The following is a 15,322-nucleotide window of genomic DNA, read 5'->3' on the forward strand; positions in this document are numbered from 1 at the left end:
CTACATTGTAATGATTTCATCACTATGGCCTATTTATTGCCTTACCACCCGTATCTTACCTCGTTTGCCACCATAATTCGCAAATAAATTCATTAAAAATCCTACAATGTGATTTTCTGGATTTTTTTATACACTTCAACAGTGTTTACCACTCCTGCTCCATCAATGATTACACATTGTAATTATGTGATAGACTAGAAACATGATTTAAGTAAAGGCTGATTTGTAATTCATATATACAGAATAAGACACCTATGCATATCGAACTCTTCATCTGCATTAATCTGAGGACACAGGATAGTATTTCAATGAGATACTTCATTTCAACCAGTGGAGAATGTGAAACGCTTTATTGAAAGTTCATTATCCAGGTTTATAAATATTATAATTGTAATATTCTATTATGAATACAAGTTCAATCTGTACTTCAATGCACATATGGTGTGCATTATAAAATGAGGAAGATAGACGAGGTGGGGAGAGAAGTAAGAACAGAGGCAGACAGCATATGATTAATGAATTACAGAGCTACCCTAATATTCTCTCAGTTCCTCACAAATACAGTGTCTCTAGTGGTGTCTCCTAACCAGCCTTGGGCCCCCAGTTGGCCCAAAGGTTATCTTAAGAGCGGGTGAGGTGGGGAGAGGTGTAGAAGACCACCCTTCCGGCCAACTGGGGGCCCAAGGCTATCTTAAGAGCGGGTGAGGTGGCGATGACAGGACTGGCTTCCTTTCAAATCAAAACATACCTGCAGACGAGATAGATCGAGAGAGCATGATTAAGCCTTTTTTTTGACGGTCAGTCATCATAATCATCAGGAGGTGAAATGAAAAACTGACCTTGGATCATTAACTCTGGGACTACAACATCTGTCTGTATTTCAATGTAAAGCATCTCTTTAATAATACTTCCTGTTGATCTGACCTCTCACCTATGATTATGCTGTGCCCTCTGTGTCAGCCAATTCAGATGCGGGAGGGGTTCACCGACACAGCTGATATAACCTAGAGGATTTAGGGAGAAGGGGGGAGGGATGGAGAGAGACTGTTACTGTGTGTGTGTGGTCTCACCTGGTGTCCACACTAAGTGGCCAAAGAATACTTTATGCTGAAAAACAGACACATGAGGACAAACCATAGAAGGTAATGTCATTATTAGACTTTTACATTACCAGATCACAAATTAATATCAAATTTATTTATATAGCCCTTCTTACATCAGCTGATACCTTAAAGTGTTGTACAGAAACCCAGCCTAAAAGCCCAAACAGCTAGCAATGCAGGTGTAAATACCACTTGAAGCTTGATAATGACTTGATCATTTGAGTCAGCTGTGTAGTGCTAAGGCAAAAACAAAACTGTACACAGCATTCCGATATGCCACAGCTGGTGAGGTGTCAGATTCACCTCTGTACTTAAAGGGTGATTATTCCACTCTCTGAAATGCTGTATATCTGCCGGCAGATGAGGTAGGAACACATATCCCAGACAGAAGAGGTGGATAGAATTCGACAGGTCAAGGTATCTTCCTCCAACCTGCATGTGAGACAGGTTCCATGTACAAGACAGGCAGAGAGGAAGAGAGAAAAAGAACACAGAACAGTTTAATTACCTCTTGTTATGGACACTTTTGCCAGCAATAAAGCTTCCACGGCCTGTTCCTCGGACAGTGAACATACATCTGAAATGAAAGAAAATAGCTTATTTTTTGTAGATATGAAAATAATAACTGAGATATGACCTTTCAATCTAAAGCAGCAGATGTCATTTTCAGGATGCGACAATAGAGCACAGAAAGCTTAACACCAGAATGGTGTTGTGGTTGTGATGGGACATATGCAATATGTACACAAAATAATATACTTGCCTGTTGTATCTTGAAAAGAACACATTGGAATTGAAGGTGAAATGTTTAACCTATTAACCTGCTTCATTATATATGTATTAACAGTTGATGAACAACAACTCCGATCTCATACATCATTGAAAATGTGTCTAGGAATAAGTAAGATTAAAAAAGATAAAATAACTTAGATTTGATGGAGACATTATACATCTTAAATACCTAATTTATGATTTGTATCAATGTGGACAAGAGACAGGGGTGCAGGAACAGAGTATTTTTGCCGAGCAATGCAACGAAGCTGGATCATTCTGGCAATGATACCTGCACCATCTACACGCTGCAAAGACTCCCTAACTCTTCTCCATTGTACACGATGGACCATTGTTCTGACTTCCTTTGACCATTCTAAAGCCTGCATGGGGCATCTTGCCTTAATGTCCCTGACTTTCTGCTCTAACTCTTCATCTGACATATCAGAATAGCATTCCCTGACAGACATATTGTGTTCTTTCATCACTGTAAAAAAAGCTAACCGTTACACTGTCATGAAATATGATTAAATATCGACTATGAAGCAAATACGACATGACCTGCTTATGAGTTGCCAAGAAAGAAAGTTAGATGAATTCAACTGAAAATGGCGAGAACAGGCGTTCGTATCTAAATGTTTAGCTTGAGTAGCTTGAGAATAATACAGTGCCTTGCGAAAGTATTCGGCCCCCTTGAACTTTGCGACCTTTTGCCACATTTCAGGCTTCAAACATAAAGATATAAAACTGTATTTTTTTGTGAAGAATCAACAACAAGTGGGACACAATCATGAAGTGGAACGACATTTATTGGATATTTCAAACATTTTTAACAAATCAAAAACTGAAAAATTGGGCGTGCAAAATTATTCAGCCCCTTTACTTTCAGTGCAGCAAACTCTCTCCAGAAGTTCAGTGAGGATCACTGAATGATCCAATGTTGACCTAAATGACTAATGATGATAAATACAATCCACCTGTGTGTAATCAAGTCTCCGTATAAATGCACCTGCACTGTGATAGTCTCAGAGGTCCGTTAAAAGCGCAGAGAGCATCATGAAGAACAAGGAACACACCAGGCAGGTCCGAGATACTGTTGTGAAGAAGTTTAAAGCCGGATTTGGATACAAAAAGATTTCCCAAGCTTTAAACATCCCAAGGAGCACTGTGCAAGCGATAATATTGAAATGGAAGGAGTATCAGACCACTGCAAATCTACCAAGACCTGGCCGTCCCTCTAAACTTTCAGCTCATACAAGGAGAAGACTGATCAGAGATGCAGCCAAGAGGCCGATGATCACTCTGGATGAACTGCCGAGATCTACAGCTGAGGTGGGAGACTCTGTCCATAGGACAACAATCAGTCATATATTGCACAAATCTGGCCTTTATGGAAGAGTGGCAAGAAGAAAGCCATTTCTTAAAGATATCCATAACAAGTGTTGTTTAAAGTTTGCCACAAGCCACCTGGGAGACACACCAAACATGTGGAAGAAGGTGCTCTGGTCAGATGAAATCAAAATTGAACTTTTTGGCAACAATGCAAAACGTTATGTTTGGCGTAAAAGCAACACAGCTCATCACCCTGAACACACCATACCCACTGTCAAACATGGTCGTGGCAGCATCATGGTTTGGGCCTGCTTTTCTTCAGCAGGGACAGGGAAGATGGTTAAAATTGATGGGAAGATGGATGGAGCCAAATACAGGACCATTCTGGAAGAAAACCTGATGGAGTCTGCAAAAGACCTGAGACTGGGACGGAGATTTGTCTTCCAACAAGACAATGATCCAAAACATAAAGCAAAATCTACAATGGAATGGTTAAAAAATAAACATATCCAGGTGTTAGAATGGCCAAGTCAAAGTCCAGACCTGAATCCAATCGAGAATCTGTGGAAAGAACTGAAAACTGCTGTTCACAAATGCTCTCCATCCAACCTCACTGAGCTCGAGCTGTTTTGCAAGGAGGAATGGGAAAAAATTTCAGTCTCTCGATGTGCAAAACTGATAGAGACATACCCCAAGCGACTTACAGCTGTAATCGCAGCAAAAGGTGGCGCTACAAAGTATTAACTTAAGGGGCTGAATAATTTTGCACGCCCAATTTTTCAGTTTTTGATTTGTTAAAAAAGTTTGAAATATCCAATAAATATCGTTCCACTTCATGATTCATGATCCCACTTGTTGTTGATTCTTCACAAAATAATACAGTTTTATATCTTTATGTTTGAAGCCTGAAATGTGGCAAAAGGTCGCAGAGTTCAAGGGGGCCGAATACTTTCGCAATGCACTGTAATTGCATGATTTATCATTCTACGGTATGTATGTATGTATGTATGTATGTATGTATGTATGTATGTATGTATGTATGTATGTATGTATGTATGTATGTATGTATGTATGTATGTATGTATGTATGTATGTATGTGTTTATCAATGTTATATAGTAGAACGTTATGAACCGACACTGAATCGTAGGAGCCAACTACTAGCTATGTAATGTTAGACAGAAGAACGCCCAGTGCTGCTTGTTTTCAAATACATTTTTTGTTCTCTAAATCTTTTTGGGGAATAAAATGCATAACTTTTTGTGCTCTATTACCAAATATTTGATTACAAAAATGTATTTATTTTTTACTTTGAAGCCATTTTTTTGTTTTGGCTGAGGCATTTATCTACCAGAAAAAACTAACGTTAGCGTGGGTGCTTGACTGCCTCTGCGCGAACGTTCAGTGTGCGCTCCGAGGGCGAATCTTTCTGAATTTACCCAGAGGGTTTTTCATTTTTCTTGGAATAGAAACACCATAATATTAATCAAATTAATTAAGCAAGTACCAGTCACAAATTTGGACACACCTCACCTACTCATTCCAGGATTGTTCTATATTTTTACTATTTTCTACATTGTAGAATAACTAACACATATGGAATCAGTTAAAAAGAACAAATTCTTATTTTTTCAAGGACAGCCTACTCCTTCCTCCCCTTTGGGGGATGGAACTCCGGTCTTCCGTGTGTCTGCAATATGGAAGACTATCAAATGCTTCTCAAAGATGCCCTCTGCTGGTCAAACTAGCAATGACTTGCAGTAACAGAAAAAATGGCTGAGAATTAAATGACGTGCCACAGAATGCTGCAGCAGGATGGTTGTGCCACAGTATGACAACTTTTAAAGGAGGAAAAACTGTAGGCCGCTAACACAAACATACTGCTGATGTGTTTAGACTAAGTGACAAAATGGAGGGCTCTGCCTCAGAGCCGTGCTTGTCTCCCTATACCCCCCCCCCTTTACACACAGCCCCTGCCAATTTGATTGTAGGATATTTAATCTAGATTGAAAGAGGAGAACAGCCCTCTGTCCCGCTTACTCCAGGAAAGTACACCATCTGCCCTCTGCTTGGTGGCAGCGGCTTCTCGGAGGGCTCACCCTGAGGAAATGACATCATGAGGCGATAACCTGCAGAGACCAGGGGGCTTAAAAATGTGAAGGGCAGCAGGTTGCAATGTCTGGTGTGCGGATGGCCTGTTTGCAGAGCATCCCACCTCCCCACACATACACAGCCTCTAGAATCGGGGCCTGAAGGAGCCCTTTGAGCTTGGCCCTCTTGTCCAGTATGCGTCTTAGGAAATAGCCAGTTATTCATTCGGCTCGGTTTCTCGCCGATTGTCAACATGCATGTTTGTTTGCTTGGACTGGGTCTCTGCTCGCTGTCAACAGAGCTCCTGACAGCTCAGTTATGGCTCTGCAAAGTATGACTCATTGCCTATTGACAGATAGACAAACAGCAGGGATGCCTGGCCAGTGGCCCACTGAGGCAGGTAGGGCAGTGGGTCTATAAATCCCAATCAAAGTCCTAATGGAGGCGAGGTGGGCTTGGGGGAAGGCCCTCGTCCCCCCGTCTCCTCTCCCTCATCTCCGCTCATCTGGCCAAGACAGAATGGGTGGGAACAGTAAACAGTAAGTCTAAATTGGCTGCTTTTGGTGACCAGTTAGCTCTTTCACATCAGTGCAGATGAAGGAAAGTAAACAAGGAGAGAAAATGGCCTTACACTATTTGGATGCAATGATATTGTTCCACAGATTACACCCAATGAGGGTTTCATATAAACCAAGACATTTCAAGGATAAAATACTGTACATTTTTGTGGGTATGAATGAATGGAACACATTTTTGGAAAATATGAATAAAGAGCTAAATCAATACAATATATAATGTACAGCCACTGACCTCACGGTTCTCGTTGTTGCAGGTCAGAACTTATGGAGGAGGAGCATCCGTCGAGCCACGGCCTGTCCAGCTCCCGGGGGCTAGAGGAGGAGGAGGCGGAGGGAGATTATGAAGAGGAGGACAAAGGCAGCCTGAAGGTGGAGGAGCGTCCGTCGAGCCACGGCCTGTCCAGCTCCCGGGGGCTAGAGGAGGCGGAGGGAGACAATGAAGAGGAGGAAGAAGGCAGCCTGGCGGAGAAATTTCAGGACGAAGTGCCCAAATCCCCCTCCCCGATCACCATGGTCACACCGGGGGCATACAAAGACGAAGAGGGGGAGGGATCGGAGGAAGAGGAGGAAGCCACACCATTGGCTATAAGCTACGAACACACCCGCAGGTATGTCTTGTCTGGCAGAATACAAGCTTTTTTACAGACACAATGTCCTGTCTAATAGACCAAAGGCATGGTTATGGACACAACTACTGGTATGTTTTTCCTGTTACAGACTTCTGACCAAGTTACAGACACAACTACCACCGTCAGACCAGCAGGTAGTAGTAGAATAGAGACAAACTGTAGGGACAGACACAACTACAGACAAAGTCATGCAGTCACATACAGCACACCACACCTTCACAAACAAATACACCCAATCACAACGGCCACCCCTGTCTCCTCCAAATCCAACTAACACAGTTTAATATTGCATGATCTGCCCTCCCTACGATGACAGTACAATGAGTTCAATGAGAGTTAGATGGTGATAAAGAGTGTTGGGATGCAGGTAGAACTCTCACAGTCCCATTCCATCGCCACCTGTCATTCTGTCCCGATCAGTGTCGGTCAATGTTGTACCTGTCTTTCTGTCCCTATCAGTGTCAGTCAATGTTGTACCTGTCTTTCTGTCCCGATCAGTGTCGGTCAGTGTTGTACCTGTCTTTCTGTCCCTATCAGTGTCGGTCAGTGTTGTACCTGTCTTTCTGTCTTTCTGTCCCTATCAGTGTCGGTCAGTGTTGTACCGGTCAGTGTTGTACCTGTATTTCTGTCCCTATCAGTGTCGGTCAGTGTTGTACCTGTCTTTCTGTCCCTATCAGTGTCGGTCAGTGTTGTACCGGTCTTTCTGTCCCTATCAGTGTCGGTCAGTGTTGTACCTGTCTTTCTGTCCCATCAGTGTCGGTCAGTATTGTACCTGTCTTTCTGTCTTTCTGTCCCTATCAGTGTAGGTCAGTGTTGTACCAGTCTTTCTGTCCCTATCAGTTTCGGTCAGTGGTGTACATGTCTTTCTGTCCCGATCAGTGTCGGTCAGTGTTGTACCTGTCTTTCTGTCCCGATCAGTGTCGGTCAGTGTTGTACCTGTCTTTCCGTCCCTATCAGTGTCGGTCAGTGTTGTACCTGTCTTTCTGTCCCTATCAGTGTCGGTCAGTGTTGTACCTGTCTTTGTCTTTCTGTCCCGATCAGTGTCGGTCAGTGTTGTACCTGTCTTTCTGTCCCAATCAGTGTCGGTCAGTGTTGTACCTGTCTTTCTGTCCCTATCAGTGTCGGTCAGTGTTGTACCTGTCTTTCTGTCCCTATCAGTGTCGGTCAGTGTTGTACCTGTCTTTCTGTCCCTGTCAGTGTCGGTCAGTGTTGTACCTGTCTTTCTGTCCCTATTAGTGTCGGTCAGTATTGTACCTGTCTTTCTGTCCCATCAGTGTCGGTCAGTGTTGTACCTGTCTTTCTGTCCCTATCAGTGTCGGTCAGTGTTGTACCTGTCTTTCTGTCCCTATCAGTGTCGGTCAGTGTTGTACCTGTCTTTCTGTCCCTATCAGTGTCGGTCAGTGTTGTACCTGTCTTTCTGTCCCTATCAGTGTCGGTCAGCATTGTACCTGTCTTTCTGTCTTTCTGTCCCTATCAGTGTCGGTCAGTGTTGTACCTGTCTTTCTGTCCCATCAGTGTCGGTCAGTCTTGTACCTGTCTTTCTGTCCCTATCAGTGTCGGTCAGTGTTGTAGCGGTCTTTCTGTCCCTATCAGTGTCGGTCAGTGTTGTACCTGCCTTTCTGTCTTTATCAGTGTTGTACCTGTCTTTCTGTCTTTATCAGTGTTGTAGCGGTCTTTCTGTCCCTATCAGTGTCGGTCAGTGTTGTACCTGTCTTTCTGTCCCTATCAGTGTCGGTCAGTGTTGTACCTGTCTTTCTGTCCCTATCAGTGTCGGTCAGTGTTGTACCTGTCTTTCTGTCCCTATCAGTATCGGTCAGTATTGTACCTGTCTTTCTGTCTTTCTGTCCCTATCAGTGTCGGTCAGTGTTGTACCTGTCTTTCTGTCCCTATCAGTGTCGGTCAGTGTTGTACCTGTCTTTCTGTCGCATCAGTGTTGTACCTGTCTTTCTGTCGCATCAGTGTTGTACCTGTCTTTCTGTCCCTATCAGTGTCGGTCAGTGTTGTACCTGTCTTTCTGTCGCATCAGTGTTGTACCTGTCTTTCTGTCCCGATCAGTGTTGTACCTGTCTTTCTGTCCCTATCAGTGTCGGTCAGTATTGTACCTGTCTTTCTGTCCCTATCAGTGTCGGTCAGTGTTGTACTTGTCTCAAGATCACAGAGTGTCTTGGTCTTGTCTTGGTGTCAGGAAGATTTTACTTGGTCTTGACTCGGTCTCGGACAGCCAAGACCAGTGCAGTAAAAAACAAAAAAAGATCAGCTTCCATTCATTCATTTCATAAAACCGCTTCTACCGGCAAAAAAATCTAAAGGTTCTAGAGCTGCACCATCAAGAGCATCCTGACTGGTTGCATCACCGCCTGGTACGGCAACTGCTCGGCCTCTGACCGCAAGGCTCTACAGAGGGTAGTGTGTACGGCCCAATACATCACCAGGGCCTGCCATCCAGGACCTCGATACCAGGCAGTGTCAGAGGAATGCCCTAAAAATTGTCAAATACTCCAGCCAACCTAGTCATAGACTGTTCTCTCTGCTACCGCACGGCAAGCGGTACCTGAGCGCCAAGTCTAGGTCCAAGAGGCTTCTAAACAGCTTCTACCTCCAAGCCATAAGACTCCTGAACATCTAACCAAATGGCCACCCAGACTATTTGTATTTCCCCCTTCCCCCAATAACTCCACCTACATGTATATATATCTTCAATTACCTTGACTAATCAGTGCCCCCACACATTGACTCTGTACCGGTACCCCCTGTATATATCCTCCACATTGACTCTGTACCGGTACCCCCTGTATATAGCCTCCACATTGACTCTGTACCGGTACCCCCTGTATATAGCCTCGCTATTGTTATTTTACTGCTGCTCTTTAATTATGTTACTTTTATTCATTTTTTTCCTTCTTTTGTCTTTCTTAGACCTGCATTGTTGGTTAAGGGCTTGTAAGTAAGCATTTCAGCGTAAGGTCTACCTCCACCTGTTGTATTCAGCATTTCACCGTAAGGTCTACCTACACCTGATATATTCAGCATTTCACAGTAAGGTCTACCTCCACCTGTTGTATTCAGCATTTCACCGTAAGGTCTACCTACACTTTATCAGTGTTGTAGCGGTCTTTCTGTACCTATCAGTGTCGGACAGTGTTGTACCTGTCTTTCTGTCCCTATCAGTGTCGGTCAGTGTTGTACCTGTCTTTCTGTCGCATCAGTGTTGTACCTGTCTTTCTGTCCCGATCAGTGTTGTACCTGTCTTTCTGTCCCTATCAGTGTTGGTCAGTGTTGTACCTGTCTTTCTGTCCCTATCAGTGTCGGTCAGTGTTGTACCGGTCAGTGTTGTAACTGTCTTTCTGTCGCATCAGTGTTGTACCTGTCTTTCTGTCGCATCAGTGTTGTACCTGTCTTTCTGTCCCGATCAGTGTTGTACCTGTCTTTCTGTCCCTATCAGTGTTGGTCAGTGTTGTACCTGTCTTTCTGTCCCTATCAGCGTCGGTCAGTGTTTGTACCTGTCTTTCTGTCCCTATCAGTGTCGGTCAGCATTGTACCTGTCTTTCTGTCCCGATCAGTGTCGGTCAGTGTTGTACCTGTCTTTCTGTCCCTATCAGTGTCGGTCAGTGTTGTACCTGTCTTTCTTTCCCTATCAGTGTTGGTCAGTGTTGTACCTGTCTTTCTGTCCCTATCAGTGTCGGTCAGCATTGTACCTGTCTTTCTGTCCCTATCAGTGTCGGTCAGTGTTGTACCTGTTTTTCTGTCTTTCTGTCCCTATCAGTGTCGGTCAGCATTGTACCAGTCTTTCTGTCTTTCGGTCCCTATCAGTGTCGGTCAGTGTTTTACCTGTCTTTCTGTCCCATCAGTGTCGGTAAGTCTTGTACCTGTCTTTCTGTCCCTATCAGTGTCGGTCAGTGTTGTAGTGGTCTTTCTGTCCCTATCAGTGTCGGTCAGTGTTGTACCTGTCTTTCTGTCCCATCAGTGTAGGTCAGTGTTGTACCTGTCTTTCTGTCCTGATCAGTGTTGTACCTGTCTTTCTGTCCCATCAGTGTTGTACCTGTCTTTCTGTCCATATCAGTGTTGTACCTGTCTTTCTGTCCCTATCAGTGTCGGTCAGTGTTGTACCTGTCTTTCTGTCCCTATCAGTGTCGGTCAGTGTTGTACCTGTCTTTCTGTCCCTATCAGTATCGGTCAGTATTGTACCTGTCTTTCTGTCTTTCTGTCCCTATCAGTGTTGGTCAGTGTTGTACCTGTCTTTCTGTCCCTATCAGTGTCGGTCAGTGTTGTACCTGTCTTTCTTTCACGATCAGTGTTGGTCAGTGTTGTACCTGCCTTTGTCTTTCTGTCCCTATCAGTGTCGGTCAGTGTTGTACCTGTCTTTCTGTCTTTCTGTCCCTATCAGTGTCGGTCAGTGTTGTACCGGTCAGTGTTGTACCCGTCTTTCTGTCTTTCTGTCTTTCTGTCCCTATCAGTGTCGGTCAGTGTTGTACCTGTCTTTCTGTCCCTATCAGTGTCGGTCAGTGTTGTACCTGTCTTTGTCTTTCTGTCCCGAACAGTGTCGGTCAGTGTTGTACCTGTCTTTCTGTCCCAATCAGTGTCGGTCAGTGTTGTACCTGTCTTTCTGTCCCTATCAGTGTCGGTCAGTGTTGTACCTGTCTTTCTGTCCCTATCAGTGTCGGTCAGTGTTGTACCTGTCTTTCTGTCCCTGTCAGTGTCGGTCAGTGTTGTACCTGTCTTTCTGTCCCTATTAGTGTCGGTCAGTATTGTACCTGTCTTTCTGTCCCATCAGTGTCGGTCAGTGTTGTACCTGTCTTTCTGTCTTTATCAGTGTCGGTCAGTGTTGTACCTGTCTTTCTGTCCCTATCAGTGTCGGTCAGTGTTGTACCTGTCTTTCTGTCCCTATCAGTGTCGGTCAGTGTTGTACCTGTCTTTCTGTCCCTATCAGTGTCGGTCAGCATTGTACCTGTCTTTCTGTCTTTCTGTCCCTATCAGTGTCGGTCAGTGTTGTACCTGTCTTTCTGTCCCATCAGTGTCGGTCAGTCTTGTACCTGTCTTTCTGTCCCTATCAGTGTCGGTCAGTGTTGTAGCGGTCTTTCTGTCCCTATCAGTGTCGGTCAGTGTTGTACCTGCCTTTCTGTCTTTATCAGTGTTGTACCTGTCTTTCTGTCTTTATCAGTGTTGTAGCGGTCTTTCTGTCCCTATCAGTGTCGGTCAGTGTTGTACCTGTCTTTCTGTCCCTATCAGTGTCGGTCAGTGTTGTACCTGTCTTTCTGTCCCTATCAGTGTCGGTCAGTGTTGTACCTGTCTTTCTGTCCCTATCAGTATCGGTCAGTATTGTACCTGTCTTTCTGTCTTTCTGTCCCTATCAGTGTCGGTCAGTGTTGTACCTGTCTTTCTGTCCCTATCAGTGTCGGTCAGTGTTGTACCTGTCTTTCTGTCGCATCAGTGTTGTACCTGTCTTTCTGTCGCATCAGTGTTGTACCTGTCTTTCTGTCCCTATCAGTGTTGGTCAGTGTTGTACCTGTCTTTCTGTCCCGATCAGTGTTGTACCTGTCTTTCTGTCCCTATCAGTGTCGGTCAGTATTGTACCTGTCTTTCTGTCCCTATCAGTGTCGGTCAGTGTTGTACTTGTCTCAAGATCACAGAGTGTCTTGGTCTTGTCTTGGTGTCAGGAAGATTTTACTTGGTCTTGACTCGGTCTCGGACAGCCAAGACCAGTGCAGTAAAAAACAAAAAAAGATCAGCTTCCATTCATTCATTTCATAAAACCGCTTCTACCGGCAAAAAAATCTAAAGGTTCTAGAGCTGCACCATCAAGAGCATCCTGACTGGTTGCATCACCGCCTGGTACGGCAACTGCTCGGCCTCTGACCGCAAGGCTCTACAGAGGGTAGTGTGTACGGCCCAATACATCACCAGGGCCTGCCATCCAGGACCTCGATACCAGGCAGTGTCAGAGGAATGCCCTAAAAATTGTCAAATACTCCAGCCAACCTAGTCATAGACTGTTCTCTCTGCTACCGCACTGCAAGCGGTACCTGAGCGCCAAGTCTAGGTCCAAGAGGCTTCTAAACAGCTTCTACCTCCAAGCCATAAGACTCCTGAACATCTAACCAAATGGCCACCCAGACTATTTGTATTTCCCCCTTCCCCCAATAACTCCACCTACATGTATATATATCTTCAATTACCTTGACTAATCAGTGCCCCCACACATTGACTCTGTACCGGTACCCCCTGTATATATCCTCCACATTGACTCTGTACCGGTACCCCCTGTATATAGCCTCCACATTGACTCTGTACCGGTACCCCCTGTATATAGCCTCGCTATTGTTATTTTACTGCTGCTCTTTAATTATGTTACTTTTATTCATTTTTTTCCTTCTTTTGTCTTTCTTAGACCTGCATTGTTGGTTAAGGGCTTGTAAGTAAGCATTTCAGCGTAAGGTCTACCTCCACCTGTTGTATTCAGCATTTCACCGTAAGGTCTACCTACACCTGATATATTCAGCATTTCACAGTAAGGTCTACCTCCACCTGTTGTATTCAGCATTTCACCGTAAGGTCTACCTACACTTTATCAGTGTTGTAGCGGTCTTTCTGTACCTATCAGTGTCGGACAGTGTTGTACCTGTCTTTCTGTCCCTATCAGTGTCGGTCAGTGTTGTACCTGTCTTTCTGTCGCATCAGTGTTGTACCTGTCTTTCTGTCCCGATCAGTGTTGTACCTGTCTTTCTGTCCCTATCAGTGTTGGTCAGTGTTGTACCTGTCTTTCTGTCCCTATCAGTGTCGGTCAGTGTTGTACCGGTCAGTGTTGTAACTGTCTTTCTGTCGCATCAGTGTTGTACCTGTCTTTCTGTCGCATCAGTGTTGTACCTGTCTTTCTGTCCCGATCAGTGTTGTACCTGTCTTTCTGTCCCTATCAGTGTTGGTCAGTGTTGTACCTGTCTTTCTGTCCCTATCAGCGTCGGTCAGTGTTTGTACCTGTCTTTCTGTCCCTATCAGTGTCGGTCAGCATTGTACCTGTCTTTCTGTCCCGATCAGTGTCGGTCAGTGTTGTACCTGTCTTTCTGTCCCTATCAGTGTCGGTCAGTGTTGTACCTGTCTTTCTTTCCCTATCAGTGTTGGTCAGTGTTGTACCTGTCTTTCTGTCCCTATCAGTGTCGGTCAGCATTGTACCTGTCTTTCTGTCCCTATCAGTGTCGGTCAGTGTTGTACCTGTTTTTCTGTCTTTCTGTCCCTATCAGTGTCGGTCAGCATTGTACCTGTCTTTCTGTCTTTCTGTCCCTATCAGTGTCGGTCAGTGTTTTACCTGTCTTTCTGTCCCATCAGTGTCGGTAAGTCTTGTACCTGTCTTTCTGTCCCTATCAGTGTCGGTCAGTGTTGTAGTGGTCTTTCTGTCCCTATCAGTGTCGGTCAGTGTTGTACCTGTCTTTCTGTCCCATCAGTGTAGGTCAGTGTTGTACCTGTCTTTCTGTCCTGATCAGTGTTGTACCTGTCTTTCTGTCCCATCAGTGTTGTACCTGTCTTTCTGTCCATATCAGTGTTGTACCTGTCTTTCTGTCCCTATCAGTGTCGGTCAGTGTTGTACCTGTCTTTCTGTCCCTATCAGTGTCGGTCAGTGTTGTACCTGTCTTTCTGTCCCTATCAGTATCGGTCAGTATTGTACCTGTCTTTCTGTCTTTCTGTCCCTATCAGTGTTGGTCAGTGTTGTACCTGTCTTTCTGTCCCTATCAGTGTCGGTCAGTGTTGTACCTGTCTTTCTTTCACGATCAGTGTTGGTCAGTGTTGTACCTGCCTTTGTCTTTCTGTCCCTATCAGTGTCGGTCAGTGTTGTACCTGTCTTTCTGTCTTTCTGTCCCTATCAGTGTCGGTCAGTGTTGTACCGGTCAGTGTTGTACCCGTCTTTCTGTCTTTCTGTCTTTCTGTCTTTCTGTCCCTATCAGTGTCGGTCAGTGTTGTACCTGTCTTTCTTTCCCTATCAGTGTCGGTCAATGTTGTACCTGTCTTTGTCTTTCTGTCCCTATCAGTGTCGGTCAGTGTTGTACCTGTCTTTCTGTCTTTCTGTCCCTATCAGTGTCGGTCAGTGTTGTACCCGTCTTTCTGTTCGTCTCAGTGTCAGTCAGTGTTGTACCTGTCTTTCTGTCCCTATCAGTGTCGGTCAGTATTGTACCTGTCTTTCTGTCTTTCTGTCCCTATCAGCGTCGGTCAGTGTTGTACCTGTCTTTCTGTCCCTATCAGCGTCGGTCAGTGTTGTACCGGTCTTTCTGTCCCTATCAGTGTCGGTCAGTGTTGTACCTGTCTTTCTGTCTTTCTGTCCCTATCAGTGTCGGTCAGTGTCGTACCTGTCTTTCTGTCCCATCAGTGTCGGTCAGTGTTGTACCTGTCTTTCTGTCCCTATCAGTGTCGGTCAGTGTTGTACCTGTCTTTCTGTCCCTATCAGTGTCTGTCAGTGTTGTACCTGTCTTTCTTTCCCTATCAGTGTCGGTCAGTATTGTACCTGTCTTTCTGTCCCTATCAGTGTCGGTCAGTGTTGTACCTGTCTTTCTGTCCCTATCAGTGTCGGTCAGTGTTGTACCTGTCTTTCTTTCCCTATCGGTGTCGGTCAGTGTTGTACCTGACTTTCTGTCTTTCTGTCCCTATCAGTGTCGGTCAGTGTTGTACCCGTCTTCCTGTTCGTCTCAGTGTCAGTCAGTGTTGTACCTGTCTTTCTGTCCCTATCAGTGTCGGTCAGTGTTGTACCTGTCTTTCTGTCTTTCTGTCCCTATCAGTGTCGGTCAGTGTTGTACCTTTCTTTCTGTCCCTATCAGTGTCGGTCAGTGTTGTACCTGTCT

The 15,322-nt window shown here is 44.8% G+C and overlaps 1 pseudogene; it reads left to right on the forward strand.

Annotated features, from left to right (window-relative positions):
• Positions 1–15,322, forward strand: part of LOC135527408 (histone-lysine N-methyltransferase PRDM16-like) — a 472,536-nt pseudogene that overhangs the window by 447,611 nt on the left and 9,603 nt on the right.

This window comes from Oncorhynchus masou, chromosome 33, assembly GCF_036934945.1.
Source record: "Oncorhynchus masou masou isolate Uvic2021 chromosome 33, UVic_Omas_1.1, whole genome shotgun sequence".
NCBI classification, from domain to species: domain Eukaryota; kingdom Metazoa; phylum Chordata; class Actinopteri; order Salmoniformes; family Salmonidae; genus Oncorhynchus; species Oncorhynchus masou.